A 27,661-nucleotide genomic window follows, 5' to 3' on the forward strand; every position below is an offset into this window, starting at 1 on the left:
CTTGTCAGCTGTGTGACCTTGGGCAAGTCACTTCACTTCTCTGTGCCTCAGTTACCTCATCTGTAAAATGGGGATTAACTGTGAGCCTCACGTGGGACAACCTGATTACCCTGTAACTACCCCAGCGCTTAGAACAGTGCTCTGCATATAGTAAGCGCTTAACAAATACCAACATTATTATTCTCTGTGCCTCAGTTACCTCATCTGTAAAATGGGGATGAAGACTGTAAGCCCCGCATGGGACATTGTGATCACCTTGTATCTTCCCCAGTGCTTAGAACAGTGCTTGGCACATAGTAAGCGCTTAACAAATACCAACATTATTATCGAGAAGCAGCACGGCTCAGTGGAAAGAGCACAGTCTTGGATGTCAGAGATCATGGGTTCTAATACCAGCTCTGCTGCTTGTCAGCTGTGTGACCTTGGGCAAGTCACTTAACTTCTCTGTGTCTCAGTTACCTCATCTGTAAAATGGGGATGAAGACTGTGAGCCCTATGTGGGACAACCTGATTACCTTGTATCTACCCTAGTGCTCAGAACAGTGCTTGGTACATAGAAAGTGCTTAACAAATACGAACATTATTATTATTATTATTATTTCCTTCTGTTGGACTCTTTTGGTTCTTCACCCCATGATAAGAGTAGGGGCAACTATGTGAAAAATTATCTACCCATTGCCAGATGAATACTCCTTTTTCTGGGGCACTTTCCCATGGACTGGGAAGAGAGCAACATTCGGGCACACAGAAGAATAGTTACAGCCTGCTCTGGCTCCAATTACAGATTTTCTTATCTGATAAGTGATTTGGCATTTGACTGTACCTAGAAAGCTTTACAAACCACAGCTGCAATCAGTGGAACCCATTTCTAATGATCTCCAATACAGATGTTTTGAAATGCAGAATATATATCTTTTAGAGATTCAAGATCTTGGCCACATGTACACATTCTCCTTTCCACTTGTAATATTTTTCTGCATTTTATTTTCTCACCCTCTCAAAATCTGTCAGGGAGTCATTGAGCTATTGATGACCAAAGCTAAAGAGTGGAATGCAGTTGGTGAACATAATATTGTCACGTTATATCACTGGGAAAACATTGAATCTTGCAGTTAATGCTGGGAGTGTTCCAACATCTAGGTCACCTGTCTTTTTTTTAAAAAAAATAACATGGTCATTGCTAATTTTGATTCCCTTCAGAATTCAATAGTCAATTGCTGAATTTTGGGGTCTTGAAGCAATCTCTTGAAATCATACAAGCCATTTGACACATTTATGATTATTATGATTATTATCATTATATTTGTTAAGTGCTTATTAAGTGTCAAGCACTGTTCTAAGAACTGTGGTAAATAAAAGTTAAACACTCTCTGTCTCACATGGGGCTCATCTCTCTTATTCTCAGCACCTATATTTTTCTACTGCATATTATTTCACACCTTTCCTCAGTTGCTGAGGTGTATTGCCATGTGAAAATTTCAGACAAATGGGTCTTGCCAAAAAAAGAGAGAATGTTGGGGGAATATGGGGGAGGGAAAAGAGGGTTTCCTTTTCAGTGTTTTCCCTTTGATAGAAATATGGTATGTCTTTAATCATTTGAAACTATCCCTTACAATGACAGGCACATTCTAATCTCAAATAACTCATTTTTCTCAAAATAAACTTAATGCTCCAAAAGGCACTCTGTTCAATAGCTTTCTTACTATTTCAGATGCTTCAAAATATTCATCAGCGAGCACACTAATGTGCCCAAATAATCAACAGAACAATTCATTTAACAGACACTAATTATCAAAGAAAATAAATTAACATAGACTATTCCAAAGCCCAAATTAGAATGCAGAAAATATGATCTATAATGGAAATCACGTTTTTTTCAAATTTCAATTCAGACTAAAAAGCTCAGTACATCTTTCGTACCAAGGATTCTGTTCACCAGACATGCCCCTCATTAAGAGCTTAGCCTGTTCACTACTCTACAGGCTCTACGTTCCCACAAATTTTTCCTATGTGCTCCAAGAGGAAGAGTGGCATTTTAAATTGTTCCAATGTAATAAGATGAGGCTGAAACCAGAAATGCAATAAACTGAGGCCGTAGGGATTCAGGACTTCCTTTGACATACTGAAGTCAATTTTCATTTCTTATTATATGTTTTTAGGAAACAAATCATACCAACATTTCAAATTCATAACACTATTATCAATATTGATAGTTAATTATTACATTATAAACAGTGCAAATCCTTCTGGTAGATGCTGTGAAGATTCCACTGAGCACCTGCAACAGTCTTTGCCAATTTTACAGATAACCAAATGCATCTGAATTACATTGAGAATGCAACATTGGAGTCCTGGACTTATAGGGCAGCTCCTTTTCCCTTATATAGGAGACAGCAATGTTTACGTGCAGAAGGGCCCAACACAATGAAGCTTTAAATAGTTAGTGCAAAAAGAGCCAATCAAACAATTTCACCACCCAATAATGCATCTTATTTCATTGTGGTTATAAATATTTAAATATGTTTGAGCCACCCAGCTAGCACAGTGGCAATTTTATGTACCTAACCTCCTGCTCTCAGCTCACATACAATATTTTGGTTGTCAAAAGAGCCTGATATTGCTCCTGAGCCAAAAAGGTACCCTAAAGAGAGATGAGCTAGCCTTGTGGAATACCTGGCATCCTTAATTTCCTGCACAGTGACTCCCATCTCTAGTATGGCTATTTGTGAGTAATGCAATGGCTTAGATTAGGATTTTAAACTGAGTTTTAGATTATGGGACTAATGGCAGATAAAAGTTCAGGGTCAGGGTAGAAGTCAAAAAGTATACTGGAGTCTCAGAGATCTAGAATGAGTCAGGGTCGTGGTCACCAAAGACTCATGAAGAAGGTATCTGAAGAGCATAAGCACAGAAATTTCTGCACAGTCAATCATTCAGTGATATCGTTGAGTGCCTACTTGGAGCAGAGAAACAGGCTGAAAATCACTCAATCAATCAATGGTATTTTTTGAGTGCCTATTTGGAGCAGATGAACAGGCTGAAACCTGGTCCTACTGTTTAGGGGAGGGTAGGCAAGCAATTGTTTTGGGAGCCAACTCAGCCATTACCTCATGTCTATATCACGTCATGTCCTCATGGTTATTACCAACAGTGGAAATAAGCATTGTGGCTTCGTAGAAAGTGTACGGTCCTGGGAGTCAGAGGACCTGGATTCTAATTCTCTCTCTACCACGTGTATGTTGACCTTGGGCATGTCACTTAAATTCTCTGTGTCTCAGATATCTCATCTGTAAACTGGGGATTAAGACTGTGAGTCCCATGTAGAACTATGTTCAACTTGATTAGCTTCTACCTACTAAAGCACATAGTACAGTGACTGGCACATAATAAACACTTAACAAATACAATTAAAAAGAATCAATCAGTTGTATTTTATTGAGTGTTTTCTATGTGTAGAGCAAAGTACTGTTTAATATTCCAATAGTCTAAGCCAGGGGGCCAACCTGAAGCTTGCAAGATACATACAGCTATTCTTCTCTTGCTGAGCAGTTGGCAGTGAAAAGCAACAACAACATATGCTTAGGTTTTTTTTTTAAATTTTGCCATGGTAAGGTGGGCTGCAGGACACTAATGACCCAGTTTTTCAGCTGGGGCAGTGCTTTTGCCCCACTTTCTCTTGCTCTCGGCTGCTGCTAAGCACTACACTTTCCTCTTCCACGACTCTGGGAATGTCTGCTCACCATTCCCATGTTAGAAACACTTTTTGGATACGCCTATGGTTTGTAGCTCTTCAGTTCATGAGGCTTGGCCATCCCTGGTCCAATCACTACAAAATAAAATTGCTAAAATAACATAAATACTTCTAATTAAAATGCATGTTGGCCATTAAAATTAGAATAATGGGATGTTTGTCACCTGTTCTAATGTCATGTCTTCTCTGAACTGGTCCAGAGCTCAACTGTGCTTGCTTGAATTGTTAAATCTGTGCTACTGTTAATGAAGCAGAGAATCAGAAGAGATCGATTGGTTCTGGACTGGGAGAAGTGAGGAAAAAAAAGAAACATATGGTCAGTTGGCAGAGACAGAATTTGGTCTTATTTTAAATTTGTTTGCTGAAATTATAGATTACGATTAAACTTCAAGACCTCCATTATCGATTCCAAATGAAGGGAGGGAGAAACTAGAGTCACTGAGATTAAAAAACAAAACAAAACCAAAAAAAATTCCAGGCCACCTTCTAAAGGCCAAGTATATTTTTAAGGCAATTATGTCTATATGAAATATATTATTGATGTCAGCATTATGCCACATGGTCACTGGGGATGAAAAACACAATGGGAAAGAGCATTTATTATTTTCTGCTCTGGATTTTCCCTTGTTTTGTATCAACCCTGGTGTCTGCCTTATTCGGCCTGGTGAATGACTAAAACCTGTCACTTGTCTTCAAAACTACAGGTGTATAATGACATCTATATCAATACCAAAACTGTACCCTGTCTTTAAAAGTACAGGTGTACAGCAGAAGCTATACCAATCCACAGTCTGCCTGAATCAGTGTTACTCTGGTAAAACCCCATCCAATTTTTTTTTTAAATTCAAATGCAAGAATGTATTAAAACCCTCATCTCTATGCATCGGGTTCATGTAATGCTGATTTATTAGTACAGTAGAATCTCACTAATTAGCACTAATGACAGGGAGACCCATTGTGGATTAAAGAATTCTGCAAATTAGTGAGTATATGAATAAACGATAAAAATCAAGAGTCCTGCACTGCAAAATGTACTTTATTCACTTATTTTGACAAGAGGAGTTTAATGTTAATTATTTATGATAATTCTTGTAAAAAGGGGCATTTGCAAGGATTATTGGGCTAATTCCTATAAAGCACTGGATGTTCCTTGTATGAAAGGTGCCATTAAGAATATGCGAGGAAATGACCGAACAAATATTTAAAAGACACAGTGATGGAATCTAGAACAATATGATAGAACAGTAGGGTGCTGGAAGACAACAGCAGAGAACAGTTAGGGAAGGAGTTTCTATCTTTGAATTGAAGCTTCAGGAAGATCATGGAACCAAAAGATAATCTTGAAAATGAAGACAAGCCCTGCAACGGGCAAACCATCCATTCAACAAGGAGAACTAATAGAAAGATCACAGACCTGGGAGTCAGGATACCTGATTTCTAATCCCAGTTCTATTTCTTGCCTGCTGTGTGACCCTGGGCAAGTTGCTTAACTTCTTTCTCTGTGACTCAGTTTCTTCATCAGTAAAATGGGAAATTTAATACAAATTTTCCCTCCTCATTAAATTGTGAGCCCTTTGAGGGATAGGGACTGTGTCCAATCTGTTATCTCATATCTACCGCAATGCTTGGCATATAGTAAACACTAAACTAAACTATCCTTACAAGCACACGGTGTGGGCTGGCAGTCTAACAGTAGTCTTTTCTATCTCTCTCTCACATACACATATGAACAAATTCATTTTGTCATATAAAAAAGTGTTTTTTGCAATAAAGGTAAGAGAACCTCATTATCTAAGATGTTTAAAACGAAGCCAGACAACTCCAGTATTAAAAGACAAGAGATATGCTAGCTCTAAACAATAGCCAGCTCTTCATTATTCCCAGACTCACCTGTTAAATGTTCTTCAAATTCATGAAAGTACTAAGCTAAATTATCAAATACCTAACTGATGAAGGAGGAATTCAAAGTGAAGAAATATTTGTTGATAACGTGAGTCACTCAGTCCGCTAAAAACGATTTAGACGCTTTGCGGAGGGTGAAAGGGGTGGAGAGAGGAAAATAACTGCCAATCTTTTCAGTGCCATTTGAATGCTTGTCAGTAAAGCTTTTGTGTCCCTCTAAGCCAACGCTGTGCACTGATGGGACATTTTAAAAGGCTTGAGAAAGATGGCCGGGCATTTGAATATTCAAATAGACCCAGACCTTTAAAAATCTATTAAACTTTTTCGTTTGTAATTGAAAAGCTTGACAATGGATAACGAATCCCAGCCTAATTGACCACACTCCAGGTGAAATATTCTAAATCCCTTCTTTCTCTTGAGACTTTGCACAGAATCCCAGTGCACACTCCAAAAAAGGGCATCTTCCCCAAACCATTTATACATTAGAACAATGTGAAAGAAGAAGGAAGAATGCAGCATTCCTTGTCCTCTGCAACATATTTTCTCATTTCCAAGCACCTTCCAGTAGAGATACTTGCTCAGATGGCTAAAAAAACTACAGGCAAGCACCTCAGGCCTAGGTAAAGGGAAACGGAACCTTTTCTTTATGATTTGTTACCCTCTCTTTTCAGTGTACCAGTTGTGACTACCAGACCAAATCTGGGCAGGAGAGAGCACTTACATCCCTCTTCAACACCAACTTAAACAGGAACATAATTTTGGTTAAAATCTCTGCTTTGTTGATCTGAAATAAAAATAGTAAACCATCAGCAAATGGATCAACATCCTGCCTGGTGAGCTATTTCTACAGACATTACCTGGAAATTATTTCTGGACTTCCCATTCTCACCAACTCCCTTGCACCCCACAAAAAGTTTTAAAAGGAAAATTTTTAAAGATGCATTTATTTTTAACACAATTTTCTTCATTCAGCAAAAGGAATCATGCTTAGCATCGGAAAGCCTTGAAAAACGAACTAGATGTTATTGAGAAGTAACTTAAGTTTAGCAGATGTTTTTCTTCCACCAGTTCTCAAGCATTTACACCTTGAGCTCAGGATATTTGAAAACTTTTTCTTTGAAACCTTTGCTTTTTATTAAAAAAGGAGAATTTAATCCTTATGCTTCTGATTCATTTTCACTTAACTCAACATAATTTAGTACACTCTATTGGAGGCTTTACACCTTTTCAACAAATTTTATTCTTTTCCTAGCCACTAGAAAATTGCAGTCTATAAATGGAAGCAAGCCTCAAAAGGCATAAGTCCAGTTGAAAATGAAGACATTGTGAAGGCTTGATGAGACCTAAAGTGGCAAAATTAATGTCCTCATCCTTATTGAACAGATTCTTCAACCCAAATTTAAGTGCCATGTGGACAATAAATCTCAGATTATCCCCACAAGTAAGATGACACCAAAAAGAAACAATATCAAAAATCCTGCTGATGTCCCTAAATCAAATGTTTAATTTTGCTCATCTGGGTTCTGCCCTGTTGAACAGCAGCCTACATGTTATGTAGGTTCAATATCATTATCATCATCACCATCTTAAACAAAGGTATTTATTGAGGGCTTACTGTGTGCAGAGAATTTTATTGGGCAATTGGGAGAGTGAGAGTACAGTGCAAGGGAAAAAACAGACACTTTCCTGCCTACAACGAGGTTACAGGTTAGGGCTAAGATTCGGGCACTGGGGTAGGGGCTAAACTAAGCATCCATGGCAGGAATGGATTTATCTTTGACAACCTCTCAACTTCTCTAGAAGTTCACGATTACTCTTGCTCTGAGATAATCCCTGATATCTCATTGGCACCTCAAGTTCAATATGTCTGTATTTCTCATTTTTCCTTCCAAATCCACTCTTCCATCTAATTTTTCCATAATGGTCAGGAACATTCAGCCCAAGAAGTCAATAAATCAATAAATCATATTTATTGAGTCTTTACTGTGTGCAGACCACTATGCTAAAACACTTGGGAGAGTACAATGTAGCAAAATTAGTAGATATGTTCCCTGCCCACAACAAGGTTAAAGTCTAAAATCCTCAAATTTATATTGTCCTCAGCTGCTGCCTTCAATGTTCCATTCAGGCTGTCATTAAATCCTTTCTGTTTCTTCCTCCACAACATTTTCTGGATCCACTCCATATTCCTCTCCACCCAAAAAGCGAAGACTGCTCAACGTATCCTGCCTATAGGAATACATCAGTCTCCTTATCGCTGACCTGTGCCTCCAATCAAAAATTCGCTCTTCTACCCAAATCATTTTTCTAAAATGTTATTCTGCAAGCATCTCTCCAATCCTTAAAATCACCCAATTAACTATTCCTATCTGCATCAGGAAGAAAGTCCTGACAATTTGCTTTAAGAAATTCCATCAGTACTCTTCCTCTAAGTTCTCTTTTGTCCCTATCCCAACTTGTACTGTCATTCTTCACAACTTGCCTCATTCTTGACTCTCCTGCCTCCACCCCCTCTCTTATTCTTTATCTTTCACCCATTACTTTCTCCTTCTTCAAATTTGACAGACTACACCTCTTCCCATGTTTAAAGATCTCTTGAAATTCTTCTTCCTTCTTCACCAATTAATTTTCTTTTCTCCTGGTCATAGCCTCCTCTCTACCACCGCAACAATTCTGTGAAGCCAGTCACCTTTTGTGTATATCAATTTAAGCACATATTCATACATCTTCCTGTCTACTCCTCTGATTCCTGTATTTCTCTTCATTAGACTGTAAATTCCTTCAGGACAGGGATCCATCTTGTGCTTCCAGTGACCATTCCAAGCACTTAGAACACTTTGCTGCACACAGAAAGCTCAATATATTCTATTGTTCAATTTATTGATTAAGATACACTTAATTATTCCTGAGCACAGGGCCCACTCCTGGAATTTTGGCAGTCATAACCTTGGCACTTCTGGACTGTGCATTGATATCCTGGCATCCCTAGACTTGCTGTCCATTTCATGGCGTGTGCTTGGAATATTGCACTACACCTCAAATGTGTCCCATCATTTTTTTTTCATGAGGAAAGAATAACTTTGAGTAATCAATTATAAGGCTTTATGTCTGTGAGGATTGGTATTTATGATCCTTGGAAATGTTGATCCTCAAATGATCCAGTTTCTTAGGATAGCTTTTGAGTTGTTCCTCATCTCTCTATCCCCTTTCTCTTTAATGTGGAACAGTTCAACGCTTACTTTGTCTGTAAACTTTTCCATAAAACATTTTTTTCCAAGCAGCCAACTTCTCTATTTTATCATCTCTACATATAGCTGTTTGGAGCCAGTGCAAAATATCAATCCATGCCAAGATACAGGAATGGTATGTTCAAAGTGTTTATAGTAATTTTTGTTCATTTCCCCTCAAAACTTTCAGAAAGTGAAGTCAACAGAAGATATACCAGTCAATCAAGATAGCAGGGTGTGGTTAACAATTGAGTCAGGTAATATGGCATTCAGATTTTGTCTGCTCTATTTTCTTCCCAGGGCTTGGCTTGATTTTACTTCAAATTTTAGATTTCTTTAATATAGGATGGAGAAATATAGGAGAGCAGTGTGGTCTAGTGGATAAATGGGCCTGGGGAGCCTGAGGAATTAGGTTTTCAAACAAGCTCTGACTTTTTTATGGTATTTGTTAAGGACTTACTATGTGTCAAACACTGTTCAAACACTGTTCTAAACTCAGTGGTAGGTACAGGTTGATTAGGTCAGACACAGTCCCTTATTTCCATGGTGCTCAGAGCCTAAGTAGGAGGAAGAACAGGTATTCAATTCCCATTTTACAGTTGAAGAAATTGAGACACAGGGAAGTTAAATGACTTGCCCAAGGTCACACAACAAGCAATTGACAGAGCTAGGATTCAATCCAGATACTCTGACTCCCAGACCCGTGCCCTTTCCACTAAGATGTGCTGCTTCCCTAGGCCATATTGTTGTGTGACCTTGGACACATTACTTAACTTCCCTGTGCCTCAGTGTCCTCAATTGTAAAATGGGGATCCAATACCTGTTCTCCCTCCTATTTAGATTGTGAGCCCAATAAGGGACAGGGGCTTTACCTGCCATGATTAACCTGTATCTCCCCCAGGGCTAAGAACAGTACCTGACATAATATGCCCTTAACAAATACCGTAAAAAACAAATGAGCAAACAGAAAAACCTGTGCAGATTTAAATTTGGAGGCAAGTGTTGGTTGGAGACACAAGAAGCTGAAATATTGTCTTCACATGCTTCCTGTTTGATATTCATAGTCCTGCAGGTGGGGATGATAGGAAGGCTACAAGGAGGTTGAGAAATAGTACTCCTGGAATCATAATAACAATTGTGGAATTTGTTAAGGACTTACAATGTGTTAAAAACTATACTAAGTGCTGAGGTACGTACAAAATGATCAATTTGGACACAGTTCCTATCCCACATGGGGCTCACAATCTAAGTAGGAGGGAGAGCAGGTATTGAATCCCCATTTTGAAGATGAGGGAACTGAACCTCAGAGAAGTTAAATAACTTCCCAAGGTCAAAAGGCAGACAAGTAGCAGAGGGCTGATTAGATCAAAAGTACTCTGACACCCATGCCTGTATGCATTCCACTAGGCCATGCCGTTTCTCAGAAATTAGTACTTATTGAGCTTGCTAGATGTGGTTCAGCAGGATAAAACACAGACAGTCCCTGCCTTTTAGATGGTTACCTTCAAAAAAATATAAATCCAACTAAGAGTCTCATTTGCAGCCATGGGTTCATTACAACAGAACCCAGGTTGTAGCATTGTTTTGGAGCTTTGAATTGACCAAAGAGAAAATAATATTAGTGGGGGATTGTAGACCTCTAGACTGTAAGCTCCTTGTGGGCAGGGACTGTGTAGGGTACATGTCTACAGGTACATGTCAACTCTATTGCATTTATTCTCCCAAGCACTTAGTACAGTGCTCTGCCCACGATAAGCACTCAAAACATATAAATGATTGACTGACTGATTGATATTTCTATGATTGAGAGCCTCATAAGGGGTAAGGGTGGGGTCTAATACCCACCTGGGCTTTCTTTTCTAGTGTATAATACAAGTGCTCTGTACACAGTGAGGATTTTATAAATGTTATTACTACTCCTAGATGGGTAAACCCTCTTCTTTATCCTTCAAGAAATCCCAGCAATGATAATCATTGGAGATTGAGCCCGTTGTTGGGTAGGGATAATCTCTATCTGTTGCTAAATTGTGTATTCCAAGCACTTAATACAGTGTTCTGCACATAATAAGTGCTCAATAAATACGATTGAATGAATGAGTGAATGGGAATGAATGAGTGAATGGGAGTTGGAGCGAAATTGGGCAAAGAAGTAATAAAGGGTTAAAGGGGCTGGGTATGGCCTTGAACAAGAAACTGTGAAAGTTCAAGAAGTTTTTTAGGGTCTGTAATGTTCTTGAAGGATGCTAAGGTTTTAAGAGGTTTTAAGAGAGCTGATTGTCCACAGAAAACAGAGAGGTGAACTAAAAGCTTCTAGGAACAGAGGGAGAACATGAGGATGAGAGGATAGATTCCTATTCACCCCAACACACTCACACCCTGCCCCCCTCACCAAGGAAGAAATAGGCTCAATTCTGCCTAAATGTAGTTTGATGACATGGATGAAGATGTTTTTGCTATTTTATATGAAAGGATTATAGCTCCTTTATTTATTTATAGGACATTTCTAGGTTTCAATTATTAGTTGTTTATTACTTTTGGTTGTTAGTCTATGTCCCCAGGGAAACTCTTCTAACTCAGTAGGCTGCAAGTGTCATCAAAAGTCCTTGAATCAGTCACACAGAAACTGTTATGGGCTGATGGCTATGCTCAAGAAGCACTTGCACAAGAAGACAACTCACACAGATAATTATGAATCACTTTTTAGATTCTGGAAAAGACTAAGAATTAACAATTAGCCTGAAGAAGATGGAGGTTTTGTACCAGCTGCACCTGGCAAGCCTTGCACAAAAACAAGGACTCCTGTCAGCAGCTGCAAATTTGGTGTTATCATTGAAATATTTTCACTAGGACGACTGTGTCCAGTGGTGCCAGGATAGATGAGGAGGTAGGATTCTACGACAAGAAGCCCGGCAGGAAAGTGGGGTATAATAATGATAATAACAATAATTGTGGTATTTTGTGCCAAGCACTGTACCAAGTGCTGGGGTATTATTGCTGGTATTCATTAAGTGCTTACTATGTGCAGAGCACTGTTCTAAACACTGGGGTAGATACAGGATAATCAGGTTGTCCCACATAGGGCTCACAGTCTTAATCCCTGTTTTACAGATGAGGTCACTGAGGCACCGAGAAGTTAAGTAACTTGCCCAAAGTCACTCAGCCGACAAGTGGCGGAGCTGGGATTATAACCAGTGACCTCTGACTCCTAAACCTATGCTCTTTCCACTGAGCCATGAGATAGTCAGATCCCACACAGGGCTCACAGTCTAAGTAGGATGGGCACCATTATTGAATTGCCATTTTGCATATGAAGGAATTGAGGTGCACTGCACACTAGCCTCGAATGCCACTGAGTCTCGCTATTGTCTCTTTTGCCTTTGACCACTTCCTCATACCCTTTCCACTAGCTCGAACTTCCATTTCCTTGTTATCCAGTATATCACCACTCCCCACTCTCTTCAAATTCTTACTGAAATGACATCTCTTCCAGTAAGTCTTCCCTGAACTAATCTCTCATATTCCCTCCCTGCTGCACCCCATATGCACTTTCATCTGTTCTGCTTGAACAGTTAGGTATTTGCTTCATTGCCAACCCCTACAGCAGTTATGCACACATTTTTATATTAAATTGCTTCCCTTATCTGTAATTTAAGGGAAGCTATATTGGAAATTCCTTATAGGTATCTACTTACTCTATTGTACTCTCCCAAAGACCTAGTACAGTTCTCTGCACACAGTAAGCACTCAATAAAACTACTGATTGATTACTTGCTTGAGGAGGAGGAGGAGGAGGGGTGGATTTAGGAGGAAAGTTGAGTTGTTTGGTTTTAGACAGATTACATTCAAGATGACAGTAGGAGGTAAGACGAGGTGCAAGATTACAGGTTAGTTGAGGGCTAGAGAGATAGATTTCTTCAAGAAGATCGTGACATTAAGAGGAAGAAATGGAAATGTCTCCAGGCACTTTGTGATAAATATAGCCATTTACCAAGGGAAAATCTGTTCTTGAACATTGTGTGGAAAGTATTATTGGACAGAGGTTGATCTTTTCAGGCACACTTGCTCCTATAAATGAACTTATTTAGCAAGAGTGATGTTTTTTCTTTTTTGTGGCCATTATATCAAAGTTTCAGAGAATTGAAACTGTCCTGGAAAAGAAATATTTGTGATTTTTTTGCTTTGGCCATTTGTGCTTATTTACACTCCCCAAGAGAGAATCAGGAGCTTGTGGTCCTTTACGAGAGCTCCATCCTAGACTATTAGATGGAAAAGTTAGTCTTAGATGACCCAACCTCAACCATTAGGAAGGATATCAAGGAGGCTGGAAGCATAGCACTGTCCTTCCAAACCCCTCTTGGAGGCAGAAGGGTAGACTCAATAAGCCCTTGGCCTGAGGCATTGGCTTTTCTTTCATTCTTGCTTCTTTTACTGCTAGTCAGTTCAGTCAGTGCTTCAGAGAATGGTGGGAAATCAATCAATAAATCAAAGGTCTTTATTGAGCATTTACTATGTGCAGAACACTGTAATGGGTTTGAGTTTCCCAATATCCTTAGGTGATCATATAAGAAGACCCAGAATGCTGTGGAATCTAAACAGGGCATCTACTGAACATGTTCCAGTCCATATTTGGGAAACTCAAACACAGCTTGGGAGAGTACGATACAATAGATGAGATTGGGGCAGAGCTTGTAACCTGGTGCTAGAGGAATGGAGTGTTTGGGATGGGCTGTAGTAAGAGAGCAGTGAGGCAAGGTAGGATGGGGTGAGCTGATTAAGTGCTTAAAAGCCAATGGTAGGAGTTTCTGTTTGATGCAGAGGTGGATGGGCAGCCATTGGAGGTACTTGAGGAGAGGGGAAACATGAACTGAATATTTCTGTTGATTAATGATCCATGCAGTAGAATGAAGTATGGACTGGAGTGGGAAAAGAGAGAAGCCTGGGATGTTAGAGAGGAGGCAGATGTAGTAGTCAAGATGGGATAGGATAGCGCTTGGATTAGGATAGTAGCAGTAGGATAGGATAGGATAGTAAGGTATTATGGAGAGGAGAGTAATGTTGTGAAGGTAGAACGAACAGAATTTAGTGACAGATTGAATATGTGGGTGATAGTAAGGTATTACGGAGAGGAAAGTAATGTTGTGAAGGTAGAATGAACAGAATTTAGTGACAGATTGAATATGTAGGTGTAATGAGAGATATGAGTCGAAGACAACACTAAGGTTACATGCTTGTGAGTTAGGGAGGATGGTGGTGTTGTCCACAGTGATGGGAAAATATGGGTGGACAGGGTTTGGGTGGGAATATAAGGAGTTTAGTTTTGAGATATCAACAGGACATCCAAGTAGATATGTACTGAAGGCAGGAGGAAATGAGAGTTTTCAGGGAAGGAGAGAAGTCAAGTCTAGAGATGTAGATCTGGGAATCATCTGCTTAGAAATGGTAATAGAAGCGATGGGAATGAATGAGTTCTCCAAAGGCATGGGTGTAGATGGAGAATAGAAGGGGACCTAGAACTGAGCCTTGAGGGGTTCTCCCTGTCAGAGGGTAAGAGAAAGGAAGGACATACACCTGTGACTTTCCAGCCCAGTTTGTAAGCAAATTATTTAGTGCACGAAGGCATCACTCTGCCAGTTTCCAAAATTAGTCTCTTTGGAAACTAAACTATTTCATCCCATTCGGAGAATAAAAATAGTAACACTTGGATTAGTATGGCCATTCACCTGGCTTTAACTGGAAAAGTCCTGGATTTTTGAAGATGGTCCTGGGAAAATTTCAGAAAAATAAACATATAGTACAATTGAAACTTTACTGGAGTAATTGACCAGTCTAGATAATATCAACTCCAGCTGTTCATTTTCACTTTAGGTACTTAGCCATTTACACAAGGACTGGAACATGTTTAGATGCCCAGTTTAGATTCCACAACATTCTGGGTCTTCTTATATGATCACCTAAGGATATTGGGAAACTCAAACCCATCACCTCTCCCTCTCCACTCTTACTGCCTCTGAGAGGGAAAGGGACACTTAGACTTTACCAAAAATAATATAATTGGACTAATTTTGGTGAAATGAAATATACTATATAATTTCCAAAATTGCTAAATTGACTATTGATGAGTGGGAAACCCCTGAGAGACAAGGATTCACTAATCTACCTCTAAAACAATTAACTCCTACTTCAATGGCTAAGGCCATTTGTGATTTTATAAACTTTTGATCAATTAATCAATTGATTTGTGTGCTAATACAAGGTAAGGACCAGTTCTTAAATCTTCACTTTGGTTAATTTGGATCCTTCACCCAGACCCATTGCAGGAAAACTAAATCTGCAAAGAAATTAAAACTCAATCCCAGCTTGGATTCCAACCATCAGAAGTCACTTTCTCCTTGTGCTAATAGTACTGAATGCCTTTTTTTTTTAGAGAGAGAATGGAAAATGAGAACTGAAGGCTACTTGAATGCAGTACTTCTCAATATTGTAAGTAAGTGAGCCCAGCCAAATCAATGAGCTCCGTTCTAAACCTTTAGGAGAGTATAATACAATAGGGTAGTAGACACGATCCCTGACCTAAGATCTAAGATTTAAGATCTAGTAGGAGAGATGGACAATTACTTACAGATGGAGGAAGCAGGAGAAAAAAAAGATATGAAATGAGTGCTGAAGGGCTAGGGGTGGGGTCAGTATCAAATGGTTTAGGGGATACAGACCCAAGTGTATAAGTAATGCAGAAGGGATGGAAAATAGGGTGGGGAGGGGAGAGTTTAATAATAATAATAATAATGTTGGTATTTGTTAAGCGCTTACTATGTGCAGAGCACTGTTCTAAGCTCTGGGGTAGACACAGGGGAATCAGGTTGTCCCACGTGGGGCTCACAGTCTTAATCCCCATTTTACAGATGAGGGAACTGAGGCACAGAGAAGTTAAGTGACTTGCCCACAGTCACACAGCTGACAAGTGGTAGATCTGGGATTCGAACCCATGACCTCTGACTCCAAAGCCCATGCTCTATCCACTGAGCCGCGCTGAGTTTAGTCAGGGAAGGCTTCCAGGTAGAGATACAATTTTAGGAAGGACTTTGAAGATGGGCAGATTGAGTGGTAGTCTGTCATATATAAATGGAGAGGGAGTTCCAGCAGGAGGGAAGGCATGAGCAAGGAGTTGATGAAGAGAAAGAGAGAGAGAGAGAGATGAGATCAAGGTAAATAGATTGATGTCAATGGAGGAAAGTGTGCAGGTTGGCTTCAAGTGGGAGAGGAGCAAAGTCAGGTAGATGGGGAGAGCTGATTGAGTGCCTATAAACTGACAGTGAAGAGTTTCTGTTTTGTGTGGAGATAGATGGACAACTAATGGAGGTTTTTGAGGAGTAGAGAGATGTGTGCCAAACGATTTGTTAGAAAAACGATCTGGGCAGCAGAGTGAAGTATGACTTGAGTGGGGAGAGGCAGGAGGATGCCCTCAAAACAAACCTGAAGGGGGCTACGGGAGAACCATGACTCCTTAAAAGCACCAAACTGACACTTACAACAACCACACCCCATGCAGGTGTTGGGCAATTTGTGTTTTGGAGCCATTAACTGTAATCACATGGCTTTTTTGAAGTACATATGTCCCCCTATTGTGCTGCTTTGTCTGGCAATGTCACCCGATTCCTCTGAGGCTAGGTGCCACCCTCAGCCTGGCAGTCTCCATGGTGTTGATAGCACAGCAGGCTGTCTGAGGTGGTAGCCCTGCTGAGACACATCTGTCCCTCTTCATATTCACACTGCTAATGTCTCACTCTTGTGACAAATGCAAATTGGTTGCTTCGTCCAAACATGTCAGCCTCATTAGCAGGTGCACAGTAACTGGCACGTGATGTTCAGTAGCTCTGGATCTTGTGTTCCCACCTCCAGACAATTCCACCTCTATTATCTTACTCGACTGCTACTGGGCCAGGGACTTGCTGTAGTGGGGCGGGTATAGCAGTGCTTCCCAAAGGAATAGGAAAGAGGTTTGCCAGCAAGCAAAGTGTGTGTCTGCTTTTACTGGGGGACACTGCTTCCTTTCCAAACAGCAGTTTCCCTGCAGTTCATCTGTTTTCTAAAACTACGTAGATTCAAGCATGGCCATCTGATGTTGCTCAGAGAAAGCTTGATGTCTCACTAAGCTCTCAGGGATGATGAATTTGTGGGGAAAGGGAAAGGAGTACAAGGCATATTTTGCAACTGTTCAAGTATTTTTTTTCTTTAAGCAAGGCGTGAATCCTCGACTGCACTTCGCCAAAACCCTTGATCTTTCCTCTCCAACACTGACTCAGATGTTTATAGAGATCTGGAAAGAGAATGTTATCTTTCTTAGAACAGACATTTAATGTAGACTACTCATAAAATTTTGAAAAGGTTGATAAGTGACGACATCTTAACAAAAGGCAGGATGTCTCGAGTTAAGACAAACCCTCTTGTCATTTGTTCATGACCCCATCTGTTCCTCTCCTAGGCTGTCAATAGCTTTGAATTGCCTCTCTTTGTTAGTTTTAATACTGGTTAAAACTATACTGGAATTGAAAATGTGTGTTTCAGTAAAGACTGAGAGTGGACAAACTATACACATGCATTGAGCCCATCTGTGGTGTCTACTTTGAGCTCTTCAAGATTGAAGGACAACTATATTTGTGTGTGGTGTGTGTGTGTTTGTGTGTGTACACAATTATTGATAGATGTACTGTATATGAATGTATAATACATTCCACATTAACTACTACAGTACATTCCTAAGTAGGAATTTGAATTAAAAAACAACAACTTTCTGATGGTGTTGGACAGATGGAACTTGTAGTCCCAGATTAGTGTTTTACATCTCAGAAAGACTATTCTGATCGTCCCAGCTTGGCCACTTGTCAGCTATGTGACTTTGGGCCAGTCACTTCACTTCTCTGTGCCTCAGTTACCTCATCTGCAAAATGGGGATTAAGACTGTGAGCCCCAAGTGGGACAACCTGATCACCTTGTATCCTCCCCAGCGCTTAGAACGGTGCTTTGCACATCATAAGCACTTAACAAATGCCATTATTATTATTATTATTATACTCTGATCATATCATATATAAGCCTCCCCCAGTTAAGCCTTCTTTTCCTGACTCCCTCTCCCTTATACATCATCTTTGCATTTGGATCTGTATCCTTTAAGCACTTGATATTTATTCACCCCCCACACCAGCTCCACAGCACTTGGGTACATATCTGTAGTTCGTTTATTTATTTATATTAATGTCTGTCTACCCCTCTAGAATGTAGAATGTAATGTGTCTGTTTATTGTTATATTGTACTCTCCCAAGCACTTAGTACAGTGCTTTGCACATAGTAAGTGCTCAATAAATGCATTTGAATGAATGAATGAATATTCACCCCACACTCCGCCCCTCGGCATTAATGTACAAATCCATAATTTATTTATTTATTTTAATGTCTTCTCCTCTAGACTGTAAGGTCCTCATGGGCAGGGAACATCTTTACCAAATCGGATGTATCATACTCTCCCAAGTACCTTCATACAGTGTTCTTCACACAGGAGGTCATCAATTAATACTATTGATTAACTTATTGATTGACATTTTATAAGAAAAAGGTTTTATTCAGTTTACAGGGTCATCCCATTTGCAGGTTGCTATCAGCTCTCTGTCCATTTCAATTTCATTTTTGGTCTGCTTGTTTAAGTTCTTGAAATTTCTTATTTTAACTCATGGAGTGGGTCTATGCTGCATACTGTGTTCTTCTGGGGTCAGTTGGAGACTCACAGGGATCCCTGGAAGAGCAGCAAGATGGATTGCCTTTTCTCGTTGGAAGGAAGTCATAAGGAGAGTGGCCTGGGAGTGGCTCCACCCCTTGACTGCTGGGTGACCTTGGGCAAGTCACTTAACTTTTTTGTGCCTAACTTGTCTTGTCTTATGCTGTCAAATTGTCTCTGACCCATAGCGACACCATGTAGAGAAGCAGTGTGGCTCCCTGGAAAGAGCACAGTCTTGGGAGTCAGAGGTCATGGGCTCTAATTCTGGCTCTGCCACTTATCAGCGGTGTGACTTCAGGCAAGTCATTTAACTTCTCTGTGCCTCAGTTACCTCATCTGTAAAATGGGGATCAAGACTGTGAGCCCCATGCAGGACAACCTTATCACCTTGTATCCCCCCAGCGCTTAGAACAATGTTTTGCACATAGTAAGTGCTTAACAAATATCATTATTATTATTATTATTATTATCTCTCCCAGATGGCCTGGGAGAGAGTTGAGGGAGGAGACTCAAGTTTACTGAACGGAAGGAGGCAATGGTAAAACACTTCTGTATTTTTACCAAGAAAACTCTATGGATACACTACTGGAAAGATTGCAGATGGAGGTGAGGCATTCTGGGAGAGATGTGTTACCTCATCTTTAAAATGAGGAGCAAGACTGTAAGCCCTATGTGGGACAGGGACTGTGGCTAACTTGATTAGCTTGTATCTATCTCAGCATTTAGTAGAGAGTAAGTGCTTACCAAATGCCAAAAAATAAACCTCAGTTTTAGAAATCATAAAATGTATTCCCCCATACAGTACTTTGGCCTAGTATTCTGAGACAGAAAGTTCATTTGGAAAAAAAAATCCAATTATCATCTTTATTATTATGACATTTGTTAAGTACTTACTATGTGTCAAGCACTGTTCTAAGAATTGTGGTAGATACAAGTTGATCAGGTTGGACACAGTCCTTGTTCCACATGAAGCTCACAGTCTTAGAAGGAGGGAGAACTGCATGGATTTCCCATTTTACACTTGAGGAAACAGAGGTACAGAAAAGTTAAGTGACTTGCTTGAGATCACTCAACAGGAAAGTGATGGAGTTGGGATTAGAACTCGGGTCCTCTGACTCTCACGCCTGTGCTCTTCATTCTAGGCCATGCTGCTTCTCTATTCCAAATTATTTTTAAGCCACGCTTTCCATTGCAAATTGGGAATTGTTGCTGTTGATGCTTGTCAAAGTCTCAGCTGACAATTGTCTGGGGACAACTCAGAAATCAGGGTTCCTTTGGCTCCAAGACTGCATCTTCCAGTAGATCTTTTGACTGACCCTTGACTCTCAGGACTGGAGGCTGGTCATAGACCTCTGCTACTTGCCTGGCCATGCTGTCCTAAATGCTACCCAGCATTTAATTTCTACTGCCTCAAATCAAACTTGGTAGAGAAAAAGCTATGAATGGCTTAGTAAGGGACAGTGAACAGGGAGATGTCCTAAGAGAAGGTGTCTACACTAAAAGAGGCTGGAACTCAGTGGTACCGCAGGATTAGCCCAAACCAAAGAAATTAATTTCCAGGAAGGGGTTGTGAGTGACTCTCTTCCTACATCACACCTTCCTCCTTAGGGTTTGCTTCTCCTACACATACACTCTTGCAATGGATATCAGTTCCCAGGGAGATGGGAGGGAAAGAGAACACTTCATCTCAGCCACATCACCACTTCATAATTGTTCTAGCCTATCTTATAACATCATCAGCAGCAGTGTTAGTGGATTAGATGATTAGTTGTGGGCAGAGCCCTGCATTAGACATCTGAGAACCAACAACAGAAAAAAAAGACACAGTTTCTGCACTTTAGACTAAATTCTTTATGGGCAGGGAACATATCTGTTAATACTCTGGTATTATACTCTCCCAAATGCTTATATTATTCTCCCAAATGCTTATATCAGTGTTCTATACATAGTAAGCACTTAATAAATACCATTGATTGATTGATTGATTGAAGACCTTGCAATTGAATGGCTTTCATAGGCTATATTGAATCTTTTTTCCAGAAAGAGCAGGAGAGTTGTGGGAAAGACCAGAGAAGCAACATGCTCCTAGTGGAAAGAGCATGGGCCTGGGAATCAGAGGACCTGAGTTCTAATCCTTGCTCTGCCATTTGCGTGTTGTGTGACCTTGGACAAGTTACTTAAATTCTCTGAGCCTCAGTTTGTCATCTGCAAAATGTGGATTTATCTGATATCCCTCCTATTTAGACTATGAGAGAAGCAGTGTGGCTTAGTGGCAAAAGCAGGAGCTTGGGAATTAGAGGTCATGGGTTTTAATCCCACCTCTGCCACTTGTCTGCTGTGTGACCTTGGGCAAGCCACTTAACTTCTCTGTGCCTCAGTTACCTCATCTGGAAAATGGGGATTAAGACTGTGAGCCCCATGTGAGACAATCTGATTACCTTGTATCTACCCCAGCACTTAGAACAGTGCTTGGCATATAGTAAGTGCTTAACAAATACGATCATTATCATTACTATTATGAGTCCCATGTGGCATAGGGACTGTGCCCAATCTGACTAACTTGTAACTATCTTAGTGTTTACAACAGTGCTTGATGTATAGTAAGAGCTTTAACAAATACAATAATACTAATGATAATAATAATAATCAATCAATGATATTCATTGAGTGCTTCTTTAAGAAAAGAGCGAAGTGCTTGGGAGAGTACAGTGTAGTGGAGGTGGTAGACATGTTCCCTGTCCACTACAATGGGGGTGACAGTGGAGGATAAAATGAAGGGGTATAGAGATCCCGACAGCCTCTTCTCTGATAATGTCAACTAACTCCACATGCCTGGGGCCAGGCCCGAGAATATCTAACCACTGTCCTCTCAGTGATGTGAAGGTACCTCCAGGGAACAACCAAACTAGAGCTCTTCCTCTATGGACCTTCTTGAATTAGGCTTCAAGGACCTTTTCCTCTGCAAAGTGGAGTGGAGTATTCTGGAGGTGCCACCTTTCTGAGGGATTTTTGTATTTTTTGGGGTATTTGTTAAGCATTTACTATGAGTCAGGCACCGTACTAAGAACTGGGGTAGACACAAAATAATCAAGTTGAACACAGTCTATACCCCACATGAGGCTCACTGTCTTAATCCCCATTTTATAGATGAAGTAACTGAGGCATAGAGTAATTAAGTGACTTGCCTAACGTCATGCAGCAAATAAGTGGCAAGAGACTGAATTAGAACACACAGCTCCTTCTTACTTTTGCATCCACCATCCTCTGTCCTCTCGTCTCTTGTAAGAGACATGGAATAGAACAGCTGAAAACTGGAGCTTTCTATCTAAGGAGCTTTCTCTCAGGAGCTTTCTGTCTGAGACTTTTGAAATTAATACCCTCTGTCAATTTCATCTGCTGGCAGTCTGTCCCACTTCAGCCTCGCTTTTGTGTTGCCTGCCTAGGAAGAGGACCAAGAAGATCCCTAGTTCTCTCTCTTGTATGACCCTTGGGCACCTGGGTTGGGCACTAGCTGCCAGTGGATCACTTCTTCCCCCTGGAATGCAGCTTCATGCATGGCGTAGTGGACAGAGCACAGACTTGGGAGTTGGAAGGTCATGGGTTCTAATCCCATTTCTGTCACTTGTCTGCTGGGTGATCTTGGGCAAGTCACTTAACTTCTCGGTGCCTCAGCTACCTCATCTGTAAAATGGGGATGAAGACTGTGACCCTATGTGGGACAATCTGATTACCTTGTATCTACCCCAGCACTTAGAACAGTGCTTGGCATGTAGTAAGCGCTTAACAAATACTAACATTATTATTATTATTATTTTATGCTTTGGCAAAGACCTGGATCCCTCACTTTCCTGGTAGGAGGTCACAATCTCACATCCTCTGCCTTCAAGGTCTCTTCCATGCCCTCAAACAATTTTGAGTGGAAACCTCCCATTCACCTTACCTTGTGGAGGTATGGCTTGGCCAGATCCTTCCCACCCATAGACATATGTATTTCTATTTCCTCTGTAGACTGGAAGCTCTCTGTGGTCAAGGATCACATCTACCAGCTCTTTGGTATTTTACTTTCCCTAAGTTTTAGTACCACATTCTGCACACAATAAGTTCTTAGTAAATACCACTGATTGATTGACTGATTGATGAGCAGGAACATGGCCAATATCAATTCTCCCATTGAATTGGGCAAAGAGGAGGGTGACAGAAGAGTTATAAACTTTCTGCAGACACTAAGTGAAGGGCTTTTTTACCAGGCAGTTGGATGCCAGCCTGCATTTATTTGTATATTTATATTAAGGTATGTCTCTCCCTCTAGACTGTAAGCTCATTGTGGGCAGGGAATGTGCCTGTTTATCGTTATATTGTACTCTCCCAAGCTCTTATTACAGTGCTTTGCACACAGTAAGTGCTCAATAAATTGAATGAATGAATGAATGAACAGTCAGGAACATCCAGATTGAAAATAGGAAGTCCTTACCCAATTTCTGGATTTAAAAGAAATTAACATTTTGGATAAGGCCAAGGAGACACTAATTGAGGATGATTAGGACCTCTTTGTTAAAGTGTAGGAGGAGTGCAAGATTAGGGGCTGTATGTTGATTCCGAGATTAAGAATCCAGCTGACCAAATTGCCTTCCTTTTTGAATCTTCTTTACCAAATATTAACTGCTCCTTAAGGAACTATGTTAATCACTTTATTATTTCTTCATATACGAAGAGAGTGCTTGAGTGTCCTCCATATTGTAAGAACTCAACTCTCTTGAAGAGACTTGCCATTGGAGGGGAGAGGCTGGGGAGTGAGTGTTCCACTTGGCAGATTGTTCTTAGTGTGCTGGACTTCTCATATGAACCCTCAAAGTCTCCTAGGCCTTTCAGGTGGTCAAAATCTAAAAAAAAAATGGGCTGGTAGTAGCAAAGTAGGAAGACATCCTGAGCAGATGCTAGCTGGAAGTCCCGAGAGTATCCTTATAATAGCTGTAAAAAGTTTTTTGAACAGGGCCCTGGGAATAAATCTGGAGGCTATGGCCTCAAAAAATTACAGGTATATCTGAACCAGCAGGGCTCCCACAGGGAATTTAAGATCTTCTGGGTCTTGGGACTTGAGGCTGAGGATGTGACTGTAAGTCCCAAACTATTTCCCTTGATTGCCCAGTGCTATCCATGTGTGTAGTCACTTTCTCCTGTTCAGGATCAGGTCACAAATGATATTCCCACTGGAGACATCCATTTGTCCAATGTAGGTCTCTGGGTTAGACAGGCATAGCTGAATTAATAAAGCAGAAGAGATTTGTCTGAGAAAATGGGGAGAAAGATGGAGCACATGAGCCCCACAGGAGTTAGGCCCTGAGTATCTCATCAGTGCCACTGACTAGTCAGAAAGGCCATTTTTAGTGACTTAATCTCCGGGCTACTTTCTCCCATTAGCTGCCTGCTCACCACCACCTTGATAACAAAAGTATTCCATTGACCTACACTTTATCTTTTTTTTTTAAGTGACTACTTTCTTCGAGTGACAGCTGATGTGCTTGGCATCCATCCAGCTCTTCCTCCTTGATTGATGCACCCATTCATAGGTTTCCTCAGAAAATGACACTCTCTCTTCCTCTCTGACCCCAGATAACATAGGTATATGTTATCTCCAGACATCCCACGATCTTGGGCACACATTTTGCCACCCTGATCTTAGAATCTAAGGTAAAAGAAATGACATTTGACCTCTGGTTTCTAAGTGTTAAGAATCATCATCTGCATCTCTGACTTATGGAGCCACACTGAGGGCACAGACACAGCACAAACACCGAACAGTGATCCTGCTGACAGCATTACAGATGTGGCAGACAGGTTCCCGGGAGCCAGACAGCACGTCTACCTCCTACAGATCTCTCTTGCCACCTCAAGCACAACACAATCACAGCAGGGAGATGTTTAGCAGGTAAACAAAACTGTCTTTACAGCATTGGCGCCAGAGAAGGGGCCTTGGATTTTTCATGTCATGTCTCTCGGAGACTGTGCTGTGCATCTGGATGAGCGCTTCCTTCCTCTGCCTTCACTAATGAAGTTAAACATAATGGGTAAGACACTTCTGGAGGGTAAAGAGGATAAATGGGATGGGATGTCAAGGGATCAAAGCTAAGTTCTGATCCACCTTCTCCCTGTTTCCAAATCAGCCTTGCAGAGAAAACAAAAGATCAAGCATAATGCTTTCAGACCAGTGGTCCTCTCGACCAGAGTGCTATCTGCTGTTGTTCTGGGGGAAAAGCATGACTCTGGGAATCAGAAAGTCTGGGTTCTAGTACTGGCTCTGCTAGCAGGGAATATTACTACCAGGAATATGCCTTACATGGTGGATTTTTCTTACTTGAAGAATCATGTAGAGGGATATGCAAGGTGGATGGGTCCCGTCAGAGTCCTGAATAATAGCTGGCTGATATGGGCAGCAAAGATCACTGAATTTACCAACGCAGTTTTTGCTGGGCTAAGATGCTGTGGCACAGCATGCGCACTAGGCCTCATTCATGTTGTCAGGAAATAGTTCTTGCACTTGTGTGCACTAAGAAATGAGCTGCAACCTGCCCACCTTCTTGCCCATCATTATCAATGATATGTACTGAGTGCCTAATGAGCAGGAATCGTGACCACCTACTCTACTGTATTGTACCCTCCTAAGCACTTAGTATAGTGCTCTAGACTTAAGCTCATCTCTAGACTGTCTGCTTGTTATGGACAGGGAATGTGTTTGCTAATTCTGTTGTATTGTACTCTCCCAATCACTTAGTGTGGTACTTTGCCCATAGTAGGCAATCAATAAGTACTATCGATTGACTGCTCTGCATTGACTGACCAATTGTGAAGGACTGCCATAGGGGCTTGACTAAATAAAACAGAAGCAACATTTATAATCACTGCCCTCTAGAAGCTGGCACTCCTTGCCCCAGAGGGAATGTGACTGATAACAATAATAATAATAATAATTATGGTATTTGTTAAGTGCTTACTATGTGCCAAGAACTGTTCTAAGTGCTGGGGTGGATACAAGTTAATCAAGTTGTCCCACGTGGGGCTCTCAATCTTAATCCCCATTTTGCAGTTGAGGTAATTGAGGCACAGAGAAATGAAGAGGCTTGCCCAAGGTCACACAGCAGACCAGTGGAGGAGCCAGGATGAGAACCCATGTCCTCTGACTCCCAAGCCCTGCTCTTGCCACTAAGATATGCTGCTTCTCTGCACTTTCAGCTTTTACAGCTTCCTGGGTAATAACTTCCATATTTAAACCCCTCTCTCTTAAGAATGGTTTCCTTTTGTTCGCTATAAACCTACTACAATCAAGGTTTAATGGATGGCCTTCACAGTGAAGGGGTGGCAATTGGTGAATAACAATTGCATGTTTACCCTGTCCACACACTTCTTGGTTATGTGCCCTCCAAGTTTATCCCCTCTCAGTCTACATCTTTCCATCCTGAAGTTTGAGGTATTTTAATCTTTTAAGCCTATATTCATAAGGACAATTCTCCATCTTCTGAATCATTTTAAGAAGGTCAAGGAAGGAGGTTATAGATTCAAGAAACGCTCCTATTCTGGACTTTATGATACATACTCCTTCAATGGTAGGTAGTGTCATTACCCATCGACATTAATTGAGGACCAACAGGGCTTAGTGATGCAACAACAGAAAAAGAAGTTGAAAACTGAATGAAGAAGAACAATATGGCTTTTGGGGAGCTGACACCTACAGGACATCAAGCCACATTCAAAACTGAACATCTACAAATCTATGAGGTCCATTTCCTTTATGGCAGAGAGTTCTTAACTTACAAAATGTCCTATTTGACCTTTCCAGTGGTTTCTTCATCAGCATCGCTTGCTAGCTATATGCATGATCACCAGCAGTGAACTCTCACGATGATCAATCAAAGATATTTTACTGGGCACTTAAACATCACCAACTCTTGGAACAACTACATTAAAGCAGTTCTCAGAGCAAAGCAACTTTGTTGGGAGGGGCATATGAGGAGAAGAAATGGTATTTCATCAACTTGTTCCATTGAATTGCAGAAGACCATGGAAAAGCAGTTCAGAGACAAATAGTTTTGTCATAGTGAAACAGCCTCAAGCAATATAACACAGCAGTGAACTGTGGGCAGACAATGGCATCAGATAGACCGGCATGGCAAGTAGCAATCAGAAAAGGTCTTTCTCCCCTTAACCAAAGCCTTCAGGAGGACTAGGAGACTAAGAAATAGATTTGTAAACAGTTTAACACACTTCAGGGAATAGCATATTTGCTCTGGAGTAACTACAAGGAATCAAAGAAGGAGCCAAACTCATAGAAAATAGCCCAAAAGGCAAAGGCAAAATACAGTTGTCCTTGCCAGTGGAGAATGCATAAGGCTCCATTTGGAAACATCCCAATAAATGGCATTAAGTGTAGTGCTCAGTACCTGCTGGCAATTATTTTATTCTGTGGGCTACTGACTACATTGGGTAAATGACTGCAGATCAGCCAATAGAGAGGGGCCACGGAGAAGTTGGGGGTTGAGGAAGATGGGTGAAAGTCCTGAAGGACAGCCACTGAAGCCCAAGGGATCCTTCCAGACTCAGGACCTGCAGCATACACCTGCTGCCAGCCTACTGTAAATCTCAGGACCACACTTTAATAATAATTTTAATAGCTGTGGACTTTAAGTGCTTTCTATGTGTCAGACACTGTACTAAGAACTGATGTGGATAACAAGCAAATTAGGTTGGACACAGTCCCTGTCCCACATAGGGCTCACAGTCCTAATCCCCATTTTACAGGTGAGGTAATTGAGGCACAGAGAAGAGAAGTGACTTGTCCAAGGTCACACAACAGACACGTGGTGGAGTTGAGTTTAGAACACAGATCTTTCTGCTGCCAGACCCTTGCTTTTTCCACTAGGTCAACTGCTTCTCTTTGTCTGCTAGAGTGGAGAGAGGTGGGAACTCTGACTGGTGAAACATATCTTAGAATCAGCTTGAATCTGTCCCATTTTCAGCCAACT

The 27,661-nt window shown here is 40.8% G+C and overlaps 1 long non-coding RNA gene across 1 annotated transcript; it reads right to left on the bottom strand.

Annotated features, from left to right (window-relative positions):
• Positions 1-183: 183 nt before the first annotated feature.
• LOC114807416 lies at positions 184-6,439 on the bottom strand. Its single transcript, XR_003755500.2, has 3 exons — positions 6,375-6,439; positions 3,916-4,034; positions 184-204 (listed from the first exon to the last, which is right to left on the bottom strand). It is a non-coding gene; the product is annotated as an uncharacterized LOC114807416 (long non-coding RNA).
• Between the last annotated feature and the right edge of the window lie 21,222 nt (positions 6,440-27,661).

This window comes from Ornithorhynchus anatinus, chromosome 2, assembly GCF_004115215.2.
Source record: "Ornithorhynchus anatinus isolate Pmale09 chromosome 2, mOrnAna1.pri.v4, whole genome shotgun sequence".
NCBI classification, from domain to species: Eukaryota; Metazoa; Chordata; class Mammalia; order Monotremata; family Ornithorhynchidae; genus Ornithorhynchus; species Ornithorhynchus anatinus.